We start from the raw sequence: 17549 nt of genomic DNA on the forward strand, positions 1-17549 counted from the left end.
TAGTTTAAAATATCGCGTACAATTTGAAATGTTGATTTTAAGACAGTTCACCAGTTAACAGCACGATAAGGCCATACCTATTTCCAAAAAAATATAGGAATACTCATTGCTATCTTTTTAAAGAAACTTCTCCAAGTGCCATGAATAAGATGGCTGAACAGGCAATGGACTAAAAATGAGAAATTATCTAACAGCACTCAGCCCTTTGATGATTATTAATAAAATTTTTATTTATTCAAACTCATTAGATAAATACGATATTAGAGCTATTAAAGTTAAAGCCAGCCTCTATTATTAATAAGTAAAAAATAAATAATATAAAATTTGGTGGACAAGCTAACAAAAATTTAGGATTTATTAGAAGAGTATTGGGTGACTGCAATGAAATGGTCAAAGAAAAATGTTATCTTCTGCTAGTTAGACCTCATTTAGAATATATTGATAGTGTATGGGAACCTCACGAAGTTGGATTGATTGCCAAATTGAATCGTTTCAAGCGTAGAGGATCCAGGCTGGGAATCACTCACGGAGCGAAGGTTAAATTCCAGATGAAATCTCTTGTATAAATTGAAAGGACGTCCCTTTAGCAGTGGTGCTGAAAATGTATTATTACTCCCATCGTACTACGATAGGATAGATCATGCCAATAAAATTAGGGAGATTAAGTGTAGTGCAGACAGATTTTAAATGCCATTACTTTTCACGAACAACAAGGGATCAGAATAACGTTTTCCGACCGCGGTAGGGTCATATTCGGATCAAAATTAGCCTGTTGTGTATTCAACCCCTGCCACACACCCTAGCTGGGCTTGCGGGGAAATAAAATATCTGTTTATTTAAAGAGTTGATTTTCGCCTGGTGAGAAATTTTCGCCGATTACTTATTGTCTTTCACTGTAGACACTATCATAGATTAAATCATAAAAAACATTACCATATGACTATCAAAAGTCATTGTGTATTATTATTATTGTTTTTATTAAAATTTACATGTGAAGATAGACAGTGTCAGGTGGCACACGATTCCCAAGTAATCACAAAAAATAATAGATAAAATCAGTCAGTAAAACAAAAGTGCACTTACAGAAAACTTCAAAACACAAATCTATTTCACAAAACAAGAAAATCCCCATCTCATTTACATCAATCAATCAGCAAGGAAAAAAAAGATGAAATAAAAAAAATGAGAATACATTTAACTGTTACAAATAATTTTACACCACACATCAATCAAATTACTATATAAATTCCTTACATCTTTTCTTAAAAGTATGCAATCTGTTGGGAAAGGGCTCGAATAGTTTTGCAGGTAAGGTGTTCCGATCAACTATTGTTTTATTTAGAAAAGAAAATGTTTTAAATTGTTTTTGTGCCCGGCATTTTATCTTGAATTTGTGGTCATTTTTTTCTATAAAATTCAGGTCATATGGAATTGGTTTGATTAGGTAATTTTAAAAACGCAACCACTCACATTTCTCAGGGAATTACACTAAATTACAGTGCAACTGGAATGCATAGGTGGCACATAATACATAGTAGGCTGTAATAGTAAAAACAATAATAATTATCGATCCACACAACCATCTATCTACTTTCGCTTTGACTCGTGAGTCATCATGCAGAAGTTGACGGACTCTTGCTTGGGAGAAGACACTTATTAGAGGGAAGCTTTGCACAACGCATTCCACAGATTGACATTACCCGCTGGAAAATTTAATCAGCTGTTACCAAACTCGCTCCTATTGGGGAGGGAGAAGAATTTCTCATTCCCCACATCGCTTTCAATTATCCAATAGCTTCGTCAAGCTCTACTCTCCCTGCTGTAGCTTCCGTCGCAAATCGATCAATTAGCTTCAAAGTGATGTAGCCGTCCAATATTTTCTCCTTCCACGAAACACATGCCGAGCAATTTCAGACATAATGGAAAACAGCCTCGGGATTACATCCTTTCACCTTGAACATCGCGGATAGTTCATGTATGTCGATTCAACCGGCCACAGAGAAGATATTAAATAACTTAGATGCTTTCACTAACCGTGCTACATTCGCTACGATTTTCTAAAATATTAACGCTATATTTAAACGATTTGGCGTAAAATGTATAATAAAAACGACAAAGGCAGAGTGAATATCGAAGATGCGGAAGAAAAATCAATCTGTGAATGAAATATTGCCTTCTCTGTGGGAAATACGCTTTGGTCAAGTACGAACATAGCAAAGGATAAAATTAATATTCTCTAGTGTATTTCAAATGAAACTAATCACAACTACAACACTTTATTGCCAAACTATGAAAATATCCTATAGTACATCGACGCTCACTTTCTATTTCATACGGGCAAAGATTCCTCAAATAAGCTGTGGCTGTGTTACGTGATCATTTTAGTAAGTAAAATCGAAGAACAATATGTCTTTGTATATTACGGCAATCAAAACCAAACGCTTAAAGATAACAACTTCAATTTAGCGCTAGGAAACAGATGCAAAACTAATAACAATATTCAGTCAATAAATATTTAGCGGCTTTGATCATTGCGACATAATACCTGTATTAATACCTGTTTGCCTTAAAATATGAATTAATTTATTATAAATGTCAAATGTTTATAGTATATTCGCGAAACATGACTCCTGAGGGTGTTTTGAATGGTTTTATATACAAGCCAACGAAATCTACCTAAATTTTAAGTTTATTAATATTTAACACTGTTCAATACTCAATCATTTTCGAAAGTTTTTACGATGAAAATGCCTAATCAAATATAACCATAACGCAATGGAGGTGGTAAGTCAATGGCCTAAGCTATCAAGAAATAATCAACGCCTCAATCAATTCACACGTATGATGCGTATTTATCTGCCGAAACACAATCAAGTAAACTTCCAATGACTGTTTTGAAAATTAATAAAACATCTTTCGCTTGTCGAACAGACGGGGTTGCCAAGTATTTGTTCTCCACGGCATGGAAAAATTTTTGAATGAAAGACTTTTAATCAGGATGGAGACAAGTTAAGCAACAAAAAAATAGCCTTTACTCGTACGTATCAGTAATGCAAAGTGATAACCGAAACGAAATACGAACTCTTGATTGGAATTTTAAAACAGCCATCAAACATAATTACGCACACGTATCTCTGAGTAATTCAACGGGTTAACTGAAGGATAGATAGAGCCGAACAGATGTAAAAACCAGAAAACGACAACTTCAATAACTATCATGGGAGTTGCTTTGGGTAACAGAGGGTGCCGATTCCAAAACGTTCGGTGAACCAGACGCCGCAGCCTCAACGAAATTTGTGCTCATACATAAATTGTAAAACAATTCCCAAGTCCCTTGCCCTCATCCCCCCGCGCCCTCAGATGCGGCCTCGTAAACGTCGGCTGGGAGCATAAACAAAGAAAAAACATATACTAAAGAGCGTTCCAAGAATCCCTCAGAATGACACAAATTATTCGGCTCGCCGGTTTCTTTAAACAAATCCACGACTCCGCTTATTTAAAGATACGTAAGCCTCTCTCTCTGTGTCTCTTTCATACACACACACCCGCGCGCGCAATCCTCCCCGTACTCCCGGAAAACCCACCCTCCCTCCGCCTGCCCCACCCGTTCGCAAAACCCAGCCATATCCCAACATAACCCTACTCACCCCACTTTGCTATCAACGACCTTCCCTTCCCATGTCTCCCCGAGGGTGTTCTGAAGTTAGGATCATCTTCTGATTAGGCAGATGGAGGGAGGGGCTGGAGAGAGAGAGCGGAGGAGGAGGGGATGGGAACGGGTAGGGTGAGGATAAGGGGACGGAAAGGAGGCCAGGGAGAGGGTGGCGTACGAGGGTTTGGGTCCATGGGGTGGGAGGGAGGGAAGGGGGTGGGTGGAGGGAAGTCGTGGATGGGATTTTTTGGTCCTGGGGCACGGGGGCGGGGCCTGGGGAGGCTTCTTGCGGGTAGGCGGAGGAAGTTTTGGAACAGGATGGAAGGGAGGGATGAGGAGGGGAAGGCAAAATTAGATAATGAGGAGCAGAATATAGAATGGACGGGGGAAAGTTTGAAGGCGCGGAACACGGGGGGAGGTGGGGGGGGGTTGGTGAGGGGGTGTGCATAGGAAATAACTGGGTGCGGGTGGGACGGTGGGGTGGCGTAGCGCGGCGGAGGTGGGGAAGAGAATAAGCCTAGGGAGTGCGGGGCAAAGGGGGGACGGAGGAGGAAAAGGGGAATTGGAGAGGGGAGTGGAAGGGAGAGGCTGGGAACCGCCTGAGAGATAAAAGATCCAGAAAATGGGAAGAAAAGATTCTTGGGAGGAGGAGGAGTTGGGGGGCGGGGTTGGAGAGAAAAAGTAACGACCTGTAATCCCATGGGCTGGACGAAGAGGATAGAAAGGGAAGAGGGGGAAGGAAGGATTGTTTGGGCAAAAATGAGGCAGAACTACGCTCCACTCATTTGGGGGAAAACATTGTATTCATTTAAAAAAAATGGAGGGGATACGGTGTTAGGACACGGCTGTGGTTATTTTATTTGGGATGGTGATTTTTAATGTACTTTTTACTTAAATATTTGTCAGCAATGATTTTCTTTCTACTGGACTCTCTGAGTAAGTACTATCCATTCGCATTGCTAAATTAGTGCGCTAATATTTGAGTACGAGTTTTATGGAGATATTCTCAAACTAAAACTTGACCAAGATAATAGAAAGTATAGGACAAGTTATTTCAGCCCACGGTTTCCAATATATTAGTCTTAAACTTAAAGAATACCACCTTAATTTAAAGTAACGCGTTTAATCATTCATAGTATGCTTTTTATTATCTTGAGAATAATGAATAACCTAAGGTTAATTAGGAATACGAATTTGGATTTGATGGTTTTTCCTTTTTTATTGATTAATAAACCATATTCTTAAAACAAATTCCTAGATTTTCCTTTTTATAATTTCATTAAGATTATAAAATGATTGAATCCTCATTCAGCAACAATATAAAATCCAAATTTGCTCACATTGTTTATCAGTCGTAATTATCCAAATCCAGCAGCTTAAAAATTATTGCAAATATTGAAAATAAATTTTGAATTACTTAAGTCCATCTCTAGTGTAACCTGTTTTTAAAGCAGAGCCATATGAGAGATTTTTACGGCCATATAAAAGCCAATTTCGGCCTGTAAAATATCACAATGAAAGGAATAATAATAAATTATATTTCACCAAATATTTATCTTTCGACTGAAGCTACTTAAAATAGACATTATAATATAAAAATATGGAGGCCGAAAAGAAACAGAATACATTTACCAAAAGTTCATGATTATATATTTGCCAATTTTACGATTAAAATATATTTTATTATTATTTTTATATAAATTTTGATAACTACTACTATTTTTCATGATAGTCCAATACCATAATAGTAATAACAGGGTTTAAAAACTTCCCATAATGGCTTCACTGAAAAGTAGTAAACCCTCATGGCCTAATTCTAAATTCACGAAGAATATCAAAACTGCGCGATCTTATTTTGCAGTTTGCCGCACGTCAAAGTCATTAACTTCACTTCCTGGTTTAGATCATTTAGAAAAATCATACTAACACTTCGGATTCTACTCTACGTCGAATGGAGTAGTGTATTGAAATCTTGAACCAGCAAAATTATCATAGCCAAACGTAATCAAGCTGACTAACGGAGGAGCTCTTTTTGTCTCTTGAATAAGAATGTGCAAAAACTAGGGATAAGGACATATAGTTACGAAACGTGATGTAGTAAAAAAAGACAATTTTCGACAAGGAGACGCAGTATTTGAGGAACCGCGGCCAGAGGAGGGAGTCGCAAGAGGACGGGCGGCCATTTCGCAACCAATGGGGTGTGGGGACATTATGGGCCGAGGAGGAGAGGAGGGCCGGAATTACAATGATGAAAGCCCGACGGAATTATTCAAGGGCAGCCGGATATTGATGGGGTCGATCCCACGTCTCAGCGGGGGCGGATTTGCGAAGGCCCCCCTTGGGACCCCTGAACGTTCGGCTGCGTGTGCTTGACTGGCTCGCTTTTCCGGTGAATGGAGGAACGCAGCGTGAGAATTATCGGGAAAGGTGTCGAAATCATTTAATCCCTTACTAAATATTAAGGAATGAATGATAATATTGAGAAACTTTCTCTTGGAGATTGAGAAACGTTACTGATCATGTTTTATTTATCCGTAATGCTGACTTTCGACTCTTGATTCTACGGATTTATCTCCTGTTTGAGAATGAAAGTAGTCATCACGGTGACCGATAAAAAACCTAAAAATATCTACTTCTTTCGCGGCTTGAATGAGACCTTTAATGCCCCATGAGGAAAGCGTACCAAATCAAGGAAAAGACCAAGCAGTAATGCAAGCTTTCGTACTTTTCTCTTAAGTAGCACGCTTGAACTTGAAACACATGAGATGGGGTTTACTTTGTTTCAGTTGTGAAATTTTAAGGTTTGGGAATAATACAGTACGTAAGTGGGAATAATACAGTAATATAAGGGGGTACAGTAAATGACGCGCGGATAGAAGGTAGAAACATATATTTCAATTAATATTATTAAAAGGAGTTTCACTAACGTAGAGCGTAGTCATTGTTAGAAACAATAAATAAAAATAAGGCTTAGTTAAATAAAACATGCGCAAGACTATAGATTATGTTATATTTGGTTAAAGTGTACAAAGCATATATCATTAAGACTGAATAATGTCGGAGAGAGAAAGTTAACAGAGAAAGCAGATAAACCAATGATATGAAAGAAGTACACCAATATTACAAAACTAAAATTCGCAAAAGTAAATGATACAAAAGAAAACTTATAATATTGAGCAAGCCGTATAAGTTTGCCAAATTTTCAAACAACTTTTGATGACCGAATCTAAAGATGAAATGGTGGGACAAAATTATTAAGAATTCAAACCCTTGAGAAACAAGCACAATACTTCGTGAATTATGTAAATTAATTTCCAATCTCAATATATACTATTATTTATAAAATGTATATTTATTACTTATTCATATTTATTGATCCATTTTATTCTTCCATTACGAAGTCAGTATTTTTTCCATTATTTCCGTCGATATAGAATCCAATCTATGTAGAAGATCTAATCAAGAATTTACGTCGATATATTAGCCCAAAGGTAAACTGCTGCTTATTGCTGAATCACCTAGAAAAATTAATAATATGTTGAATACAGCTAATCGTTCGATCCTATGCGCAGTAGAAATAGATTAGGGTATTTATTATAGTATATTTTAAATATGGATACATCAACGATGCAAGCAAGACTATATGCAATAGATAGATAGATAAAGAGTAGTTTAAATAAATAAAATATGATGATAAATACTCTAACTGTTTATGGATAGTAATATTTGAAAAAGGTATTCAATTTGACAGTGAAAACCGAGTGGGCATATGGGATTTTATTATCAGTGAATAAACCCGAAAAATGTTTCCATTTATGTCAGACATTTTCAATTGCTCCGTTGTACTCTTGAATTTCTTATCAGAAGAATATGAACAGCGTTTCGGAATTGCACAACACAACAGTGTATGCATAAAAGTTTTCCGGTAAACAAACAACATTTAATTATAATATACTATTGCCAAGCGGTTTCTTTTCCGACTATACGTATACCGTATGAAAAATTAAGGCTAACGTATTACAGAAATTGCAAAATGAAATGAGATACAGTTTTAAAATTTATCTTGAATGACAAATTAATGCTTTAGTTAGGCACGACGAATTTTGAGCTGAAATTAATCCTGGATGGTAAGAACCCATTTAATGGAAGCCGGTTTTATGCCATACCGTAATTGGTTGACGGATAGATGGATGGTTGGGCAAACTGAGGGTAAATTCTCCAAATATCCATGAATCAGTTTTTTATACAAATGCAGATGGTTTTTGACATTTTTAAATTTGCCCCTAAATTTTATAACAGTACTTTTATTTATGACAATGAAAGTAATCGTGTTGGAGGTTCTTTCTTAGGTGGAGTACAGATCATGTTGCATTCAAATATACGAGTAATATAAGAGAAGCGTTAGATCATGTTTCAGAAATTTTGAATTATTTTTGTGAATGGAGAAAGTTCCTATCAATTCAGAAAAAATATTTTAAGGCAAACATAGAGTCACAGGCTTGTACTTGTAAAAACCTTCCATTGTGGAACGGAGAACGAAAAGTTTTAATTTACATTCAACATTTTTATTTTTACGAGAACCTGAAGATGACACATTGTGTTGAAACCTAGATCGTTAAAATGAAAAAAAAACTGAGCGGAAATCACAAAGGGTTTATTTTTCCTTCTATTAGTTGAATACGATAAAGGCATGAAGCAAACGTTTCTAAAATTCAACAAGATAAATTAACAAAAAGAACGAAGAAAAATTATAAAAATGTTTCCCCTTTAAAGTTCTCCAATTATAAATAAAGGCATATAAGGGTCAGCCCGAACATTCAGATGAGATATAGTACGTTTGGCATATCCTGGGATTCATAATCTAGCGTTTTCCTGTTTATTGCTTAAATTTCCAAACTGACACGTATTAGGAATTTGACATGACAAAATGACAAAACCCTCAGGCAGAATAAATGAAAGCCAATCAAAAATCAAAATCGTGATTTAAATTATGGACCACAATGCCCTGGGTCATTTATTATCCCAGAATACTTTGTCAGGAAAAATGCATGCAAAAATGAAATTCGTTATCTGTTGATTTTAACCTTTAAGGGCAGGCCAGTAAGTAAAGTGAGCTTCATCCGAAAAGCTAAAATATTTAAACTGCATTAAAATACAGGAGGTGAATATTTAACATCCTGCGGGCATTAATCAGAACCGCGAAAAGAACATATCTCTTGCACAAATAGATAGATTCTTATGCCTATCAAATACTTCTATCTCTAATATAAAAAAATGTTCCCTTCCGCATTCAATGAGCTGTGGACTAATGAAGAAAGGGGCAACAGTAAATGCCTCAGCAACTGGAAACTCAACTTTTCCCAACTCTCTTTCGTCACGTTAAGAACAAGAGAAGATTTTTCTGGGGCCCATCGCCGGGGTTAGCGCGAAAAAGGGCTAGGGGTGGTCGAGATGGATACTCCCTCCTTCCTCGCCAATCCCCACAACCACCCAGCCCGTCACCCCTTTTGTCTCACGGGATTGGGGCGCCCGGGCCCTTCCTCCCCCCACCCTTCATCCCCATTTCGGAGACTAAGCCGGAAAGAGACGTGTTGTCCGCTTGTGACTCAGTTCGCCCCGTGAGCGGGAGCCCCGGAGGTGGGGTTTGGATGGAGGAGGTGGAAGTGGATTAAATGCGGTTTTGGTGACGGAGACGCCTTCGGGTTTGCCGGGGTGGTGATGTTTCATTTCAGTGAAGGGCGGAGTGGTGGAAGGGCATGCCCGGCGATTCGATTCCTCTCTCCTCCCCCCACCGCCAACCCCTCGCCGCACCCTTCCTCGCGCGGGAGAGAGAGAGAGAGAAAGGCTGAAAGGGAAACACGCGGGAGTAGAGGGAGGGATATTGAGGACCCGACAGGAGGAAGAAGAGGGGTCGAAGGACGGGGATAGTGGACACCGGGAGAGGTCGTTGGACAAAAGTGAGGTGGGACGGATCGGACGGCCTGGGGGAGGGAATACGGGAAGGGATGGAGGGGTCGTGTCCGCGAGAAGGCGGGAGAAAAAGGACCTGGAAACTTGCTACTTCCCCATTTCTCATCTCCTTCCCCGCTCCTCGGACCCCCTTTCCTGTCCCGTCCGCCGCTATTCCCCTTCCCCCTCGGGGCCACCGGTCGCGATTGGCCGAGCGGTCATGAAGGAGATTTGGTGCGGGATGGGATTGGCGGGGTGGGGTAGGAGTGGGAGGGTGGGAGCGGGGATTTGAGGCGTATCACCCCAAATTGAACGTTACATTTTGAATTAGGGACTACTCGACCTCGTCCGCTCACTTTGTGCCAGGAAGAGTGGTGAGCGGTGGAGGGTCCAATTTTTGGGGAGGGAAAAACCCGTGGGCCCGAGACCCGTGCAATTGATAATTGAGGGTGATGATGAACTCCGGAAGTTTTAATTGGAACGGGAACTGACTCTATTAGTTGTTAAGGGCGAATTATGCACTGGCCAATGCTGTTGCCTATCGTAAAAACATACTATTCTTCGAGATAGTGCTCTGAACTATCTAAAAGCGTTTCATGGATTTTCGAAATCTGTGATGAATCCGATTAGAAAGGCAAGATTACATGCAAGACCCCAGTGAATGTATATTCATGAACTGGCGGAATGCTAATGGCTTACCAGTGATTGCAACTCTCCGCTACCTTGTTAGGAAATTTCGCATTAATAGATTCACTGTCTTACAAACCGATTCGCCAAATTCCCTTTTCCTAGAAAAATTCGCATACAGCTGTAGAGAACAGCACACAAAAACATTTAACTATCGTACGTGGGGGACTTTGTAATCCCTGATTAAGGTTCTGAATTTCATGATCAACAATCAGGGCTCCGTGAAGGTTTGTACTTTATCTTCCCCGGTGTATATGCTTATATATCTGGCCATATCAATGGTGCCGTTTTATAGGCCGCGAAATATAAGATTATATTTGCAGCGAGGACTGAGAAAACTGAATGCAGACAATAATCAGTTAAAGATCGTTTCTTGGGTTAACGAAAATTAAACAAGTTATTATATCGTGATGTGTTGGCAAAAATATGAAGCGCAAAAATTCGCATTTTACCCCCATATTTCTGTCAGTAAATTTGAGGAGAATCAGAGTATTGTATTTTAGCAATTTAATGGTTTCACAATGACTAACATTTAATCACAAATTTTCAATACCATATTTATTTTTTTCAATAACACAATATAAAATTTACATTTTAATATTATTCATTAAGTGATAGAACTTCTCTTTTACATATTAGTAATACGCGCATGCCGAGGAGCAGTTGCGTATGCCTTGCATAACAACATATATTCCGGATTATTATTATTAGGTAATCTACCGGTTAAGGTCGGTTTTTGGATGGACGAATAAAATAATTTGTGACTCCTAGCAAAACACAATATCCTACTCTACATCAGGTCCCTCTTCAGCTCTGGATACTTTCTTCCTCCTATCATCCCGTCCAACATCCCTATCCTGTTCCTTACCTTTCCTCGTTTGCCTAACATTCTCCCCTCAATTACAGTCTTCAATATCCCAATGCCGGTCAATACCCCCTTCATCCACTTTTCCTGCCTCCATTATTCCGGATATTATATTAATATTGAAAAAAGAAACGTTCATTGGTGTTAATGCATTCAATTTAACTTTAAAATAGCGAATACATCAAATAATAAATAAAAGGAAAGCAACAATTTCTGGAAATATATGGGAAACAAAAACCTTTCAGCGAAATGAAAAAAGAATCATGTATACGTCAATATGGGAGGCTAAAAAAGTTAGTTACAAAAATTGCAAACTGAAGGGAACCGAAAAGAATTAACGGTACAAACATTTTACTGACATATAGCAATGATAAAATAACGTTCCAATATTTTAATTTACGATATATTACACGATTTCATTCGATTATTCAGAGCTATAGTCAATGAAAGCCATAGTATACAATCTTGTAGCTATTCAATACCTACGGGTGCTTAGGGTGGCGAGATAAACCTTCTAAATTTCAAATAACTAGATTAATATTTTAGCTATTACTAGATAGACTCTATTTATTCATAACTAGACTCTAGATAGTTATTCACTATAGATATAGCCTTCATTATTGCCAACTAGTCACATGCATTTTCAATTGATAGTTAAAATGTATCGGGTTTGGATGGATAGACATAATGTTTACTCAATTGAAAGACTATCTGCAGATTTATGTCTGTTGAATTATAGAAAATAACTCCCTGGGAATATTTTAACACGTTTTATTAATTTTATACATGTTAAATTATGTATCGAAGATGATATGTTGACCGAATTGTTATAAAAGCTGTTGAGTATGAGCGTGGCAATATTGAAATTCATATTAATTACTGCAAATTTTCATCTCCTACATGCGATTCAAAAGTCGATGAACCTTTGTCAAAGAACTTCTTAGTTCAAGGCGCATCCACAGGAAGTACTCCGAAGATTGAAACTCGGCCGAGGCGAGGAGATACGAAAAGAAAAGATTGAGGTGACGCAAGGGTCACCACTCCCACTTACCTTTCTCTTAATTCCAGCGTTGAAGTCACTTTCTTGAAACAAATTTTTCGGCTCGTGGCCACCTATGACGGATCGAAGACAATAGCTCATCTTAAGGACAAGGAGGTGGTCGACTGAAAGCCTTTTAATCGAAGTGGAGGCCGAGAACTGATGTTGCCTATGCTACGAATTGTGGAAAATAAGAAAGAGGAGGATGAACAAAGAGAGAACGCTATAATGTTAGGGATTGGCTCATGGCGTGATACTTAATCACGAAGAGTGGCTCAGAAGCGGGGCAGGATTTGGGTTAAGTGATGCCCTTCTTGATTAGGAGTTAGCTCAAAGGCGCGAGCTAAGATAATGGAAACGAGAAATCTTACTCCGGAAATCGAGCCATTAATTCAGTTGGTGATGGAAGGGCTTAGATGTTTTAACAAGAATTTTTCGAATGGTATTACTTGTTTTGAGAGAGGAATGAAAAGCTTATGATCAATTAGAAGACTGGAAATACAATTTATTTGAAAATGAAGAGATTTGAATCAAATTTATAAGGTGATCACCGTGATTACAGCCATAAAGTGGCCAATATCATTATTTTATGCATGCCATGTACACGTTGATGCCAAATTATTAGCTAATTAGCTAACCCCAGTCATGTGGCACAAACTGATGCTCATAAACTACTATTTATAATGATCAGTTTGAAGTGTGCTAGTCGTTATCATTTTGCATACTCCTAAAATTTGTTTTTATTTAAACAATGTATCTGACTATGGCAAGGACGCAGAAATAAAGATTTTTGTGACTGTTGAAGGTCGCAATTTTTCCCCAGGAAGAGTAAATTTTGAGGAAGAGAGAGACGTTCCAAAAACAATGCAGTTAAAACGTTACACAATTATTAGTAAACAACCCAACAACGAAACCGCCATTATCCTGGAAAGATTAACATGGAGTGCGTACTCAAATGTAAAAAAAACACGCCTACGTGGAACTTGTGTTCAAACGAAATTCGTAGGTGAAGTGAACATGCTTCAAATTTTAATGGTTTCCACAGACGTAGTACCAGCGGCCAAACAATGATATCCGCCCCACATTTGCATGAAGTATTACGCTAGGAATAAAGCCATAAATTAAATTTTTGAACATGTAATTCACCAATAAATATATTTAAAATCACTCTTCATTGATCACAGTTTGCTTTATTTCAAATGTGTTTGTATACGCATTTTTATTGATTGACAGCTCTAAGAATTAAAATAAGAGTTGGGAAGCATCGAAGAAAAGAACCCATGGAACTAAGATTGGGCGCAGCAGCGATGAAGATAAATTGAGGCATGAAGTAACTAATGAATTAATTCTTCAAAGATGAAGTAAACGTAATAGCCAATGATAGTACAGTCAATAGATGGAAGACATATGAGGCACATATTTCACTTAAGTCCAAAAGGAAGGCTACAACAAATTCACAAGATAAAAATTATTGATATAATAATCAGAGATGGGTGTGAAGGATAGAACTGAGTGAAATGAAAGCACTGAGTTTTGGATATATTTTGAAAAATCATGTTCAAAGTACGGACTCAAGACGGTGAAAGTTACAACAGGGCTTATGTTGGCAAATTTTCTGAAGGAAACTACATATTTAATGAGTGTGTGGGATCGTGCTTTTTTCTAAAAAAACAGCAAACGTATGGAAGGGACGAAAAAGCCTTCAATACACAGGCCAAATTGCAAATTCCATAATAATAATTATAAATCATAGAGCAATACTGAATTCCCTTTTTTTGGTTTAAAAAACGAAAGAGAAAAAAACCTTTCAAATTCATGTATATATAATGAACCTTTTAAAACTCTTAATTTCTATATTTCAGTGACTCTTAAATAAACCAGGTTGGAAACACAACGGAATTATTTAATAAATTAGCCAAGCAACAAAAGCTTTTAACATTTTAAATAAAACAGAAATTGAATCCAGAGCAAACAGATGTAAGGCAGGATCAGTAGCGAAAATGCAAATCCAGATATTGATAGTCACGTAGTTTTGGCCTGATTCGTCAAATAAACTCGGACCGCAACTGCGGCCATACCGGCGTATAAAACCTTCACTAATTGGACACGTTTGTTAAATTTATGACAATTGCACGTAAGAGACGTAACCAAGAGAAATATCCATTCGGATGGATTTTTTTTGTCTCCCGTACAAGTCGTGGGCATTTAAAATCATGTAATATTGAACATTGAAAAACCAACTATTCTTATTTACCAAATCGAGTTTGCTAAAACTCGGAATGTGGTTTAAGGGGACCTGAAATACTTTCCCTTTGGTTCGTTAAAGCCTCAGAAAGGCCCGGGCTCGATTCAATCGAAAAGTAAATGAAGGAGAACCTCCGATCAGCCAAAAGAACCGGATTTCCCTGTTTTGATTAAATGGGGAAGAGGTAACGAAATCCTTTCACGTGCGTGGAGCCCGTCTTTCGCCGGGGATTCCGGTTACGGAGTGGTGCGTGGGTGGAGGGAAGGGAGAGGAATAAAAAAAATAACAACTGGGACTCGAATCGGAATGCATCAGCCACCTCCTTTTTTTAGCGACCGGAGAGAAAAAGTGAGTGGAAAAAGAGATACAAAAAGAATTTTAAAAAAACAAGCGGAAAGAAATAGGCACAATTTATTTTGATCCCCACCCTCACAGGCTATAGAAGCCATCCGCACTCTCCCTCTCTGCTTCCCACCCCACCTACCCCCCCCTCGCCAACCTACCGATCGTTTCTCCTCGAGAAAACCGAGCCCTCCTCCCTTTTTCGCTCCACCACCAACGCCCTATCCTACACGCCTCCCGCTTCTCCATTCCTCCACTCCTCCCTCCGTCCCGTGTACAACATCCCCTTAAAAGACTGATCCGGGATGCGGGACACGTAGGGACCTCTCGAGGGCACATCTGCCGCCACCGCCGGAGACGCGGGAAAGCAGTATGCGTCGCCAGGGGGTGATGGGAGGGAGGGTGGCACAACAAAGGTTTTTTTTCCATTTTTTTGCGAGGATTTGTTATGGAAGGGATAGCAAAGAGGGGGAAGAAGGAGGGAAAGAGTGGGAGCGAGAGATGGGAATGGAATGGTGGCCAATCGCCCACATTCTTGTGGACGTGTGAGTACGTGTGTGTGTGTATGGCTAGGCGTGTGTACGAAACCACGAGTAAGCGTGCGGGGACAGGAGATAGTTAAGAGGGTATTAGCGAAAAGTCTCAAGGATTCGTGCCGCGGACAGGCAGATTGATTTCTTTTGCCTCGTGTTGCTGATCTCTCGCGGACTAAATTATGTGGATTCTCGGAAATTCACGCGAGAGGGCAAAAAAGTCTTAGCGAGGTGGTTCCACAAAGAAGGGAAGAAGGACCCCAAAAATATCCTTCCGCCCCGCAGTGTATTGGAAAATACTAAGATTAGTATTTATGCAGCAGAGCGCTAAAGACCTTCGGTACACCCCATGAATTTTCCTTCAATATTTGCCGTATTTTTTTACGTAATCTAATGCTACATTTTTTATCATTTCAAAAACTTTCCATATTTATTTTGTTGACTTGATCGCAGCTGGCTTTTCTTTGATTCATCAAGTCAACATTCATTTGACGCCAAGTTATTTAATTTCGTCAGTTTTTTCTCATATCATCTGATATTGATTTCGTAAAATTTTCCTGCTTCACTCAATACTAGCGGTTTGTATTTTATAAACTATTTAGAATAATTTTGAGCAAAACATAAACCTCATTTAAGGCACCGTGCGACTTGCAAAATTTAATGGCAAGTATAAAAGTGGAAGCAAGAAATGAGTGATTGGTGTATTAATAAGTAAATATAAATAATTATTTTCATTTAACTTAGAAATAATATCACGGAATTAAAATTGATAAAAAATATTGGATAATATATTCGCACGCGTCTGTTTAAACAAGAAAAATATTTTTTTAAAACCCCGAATGTATACGTTTGGTAATAATACTAAAAGAATGCATATTAATTTCAAGTTGCACATGATTATTTAACACATATTATAACTGTGTAAACAAGCTAGAAAATGTGTATTACTTAATTTATGATATTATGCTATAACTAGGATTAAAAGTTATGAACCCAGGCGAGGTGTCCGAGGCAAGTAATATCAGTTGTAATAAATAAAAATGTGAAGGTGCTAAGAGTTACGCGAAGTAAGCAGACTAAATCCAACTGAAGGACGGCGGATTTTTTGTTGCTATAACTGATACGCATAATTTTCTGAAAATGTACCAATAAGGAAAAAATTTACAAAATTGCGGACGTAGGTTACTTGCATTAACTTTCGTGTCAGCCAAATGTCGCATATGTATCGTAGAATGATTTCATAACTTGGAAATCAACTAACTCCGTAGCAAGAGATTTGGAATCTCTTTAGCAATACACGATAGAGTATCTAATGTATGTATGTATATATATATATATATATATATATATATATATATATATATATATGATCAGAACTATACGCATCAATCAACAATAACTCACAAATTTCGGTATTAACTCATAAATATGGGAGACACACCGAGTTGCTTAGTAATGTGGAACATACCAACCAATTAACATTTCAGATCCAATTTCCTTTACAGCTTTACTAAGCTCACTTCCCTTTGAATGGTTACGAGCGAACTCAATTCGTAGATAAACGAGAACTCCTAGCCAGAGTTGAGCGCAAAGGCAGTGCGGCCACGTCACTCTAGTTAGATTGTGTAAGATTCCAAAACGTGAAAGTAAAGAGCATTATGAGATTAATAAGAGAGATAGATGAGAGGGCGAGCGAAGTACTTCTAATTACATGAGAGCTATGGGAAAATTATAAGCCCTTTGACTTACAAATCATTGGCCCTCATATTCATTCTTGCACGTAAGTGTGGAAATAGAAATAAAAATGGGATAAACCCAGAGATCAAAGAGCGTCTGACGTCTCTTCTACTTATGATCTTACTTAGGAAGCAAATTTCTCGGAAAATAAGGTGTGTAGCTCCATGCAGTTCACGCAACCACATGTTTCATCAAGCTAATGCTCTACCCACAACTCTTCAATAGGAATTTCAGGTTAAACTTTCTCTAAAGAAGTGCATTTTGACATCATTTTCATTAATTAGTTGAGTGACGGTATTATAGATTATATTTAGTTAGTTTCAATTTTTACTCTATTCATATACCCCTTTTTATATTCTCAGTAAGTTATAAAAAAATATCATACACCAACATAAGTACGTTAAAGCCTCCAAAAGATGTTCGAAGCAGCTCTAGGTTTGTCTATCTCACACCACCGTCAAAACACAAACACGTATAGGTTCTTTAAAGCGTATATAGTG

This window comes from Hetaerina americana, unplaced genomic scaffold (genome assembly GCF_022747635.1).
Source record: "Hetaerina americana unplaced genomic scaffold, ioHetAmer1.1.p SCAF_7, whole genome shotgun sequence".
NCBI classification, from domain to species: domain Eukaryota; kingdom Metazoa; phylum Arthropoda; class Insecta; order Odonata; family Calopterygidae; genus Hetaerina; species Hetaerina americana.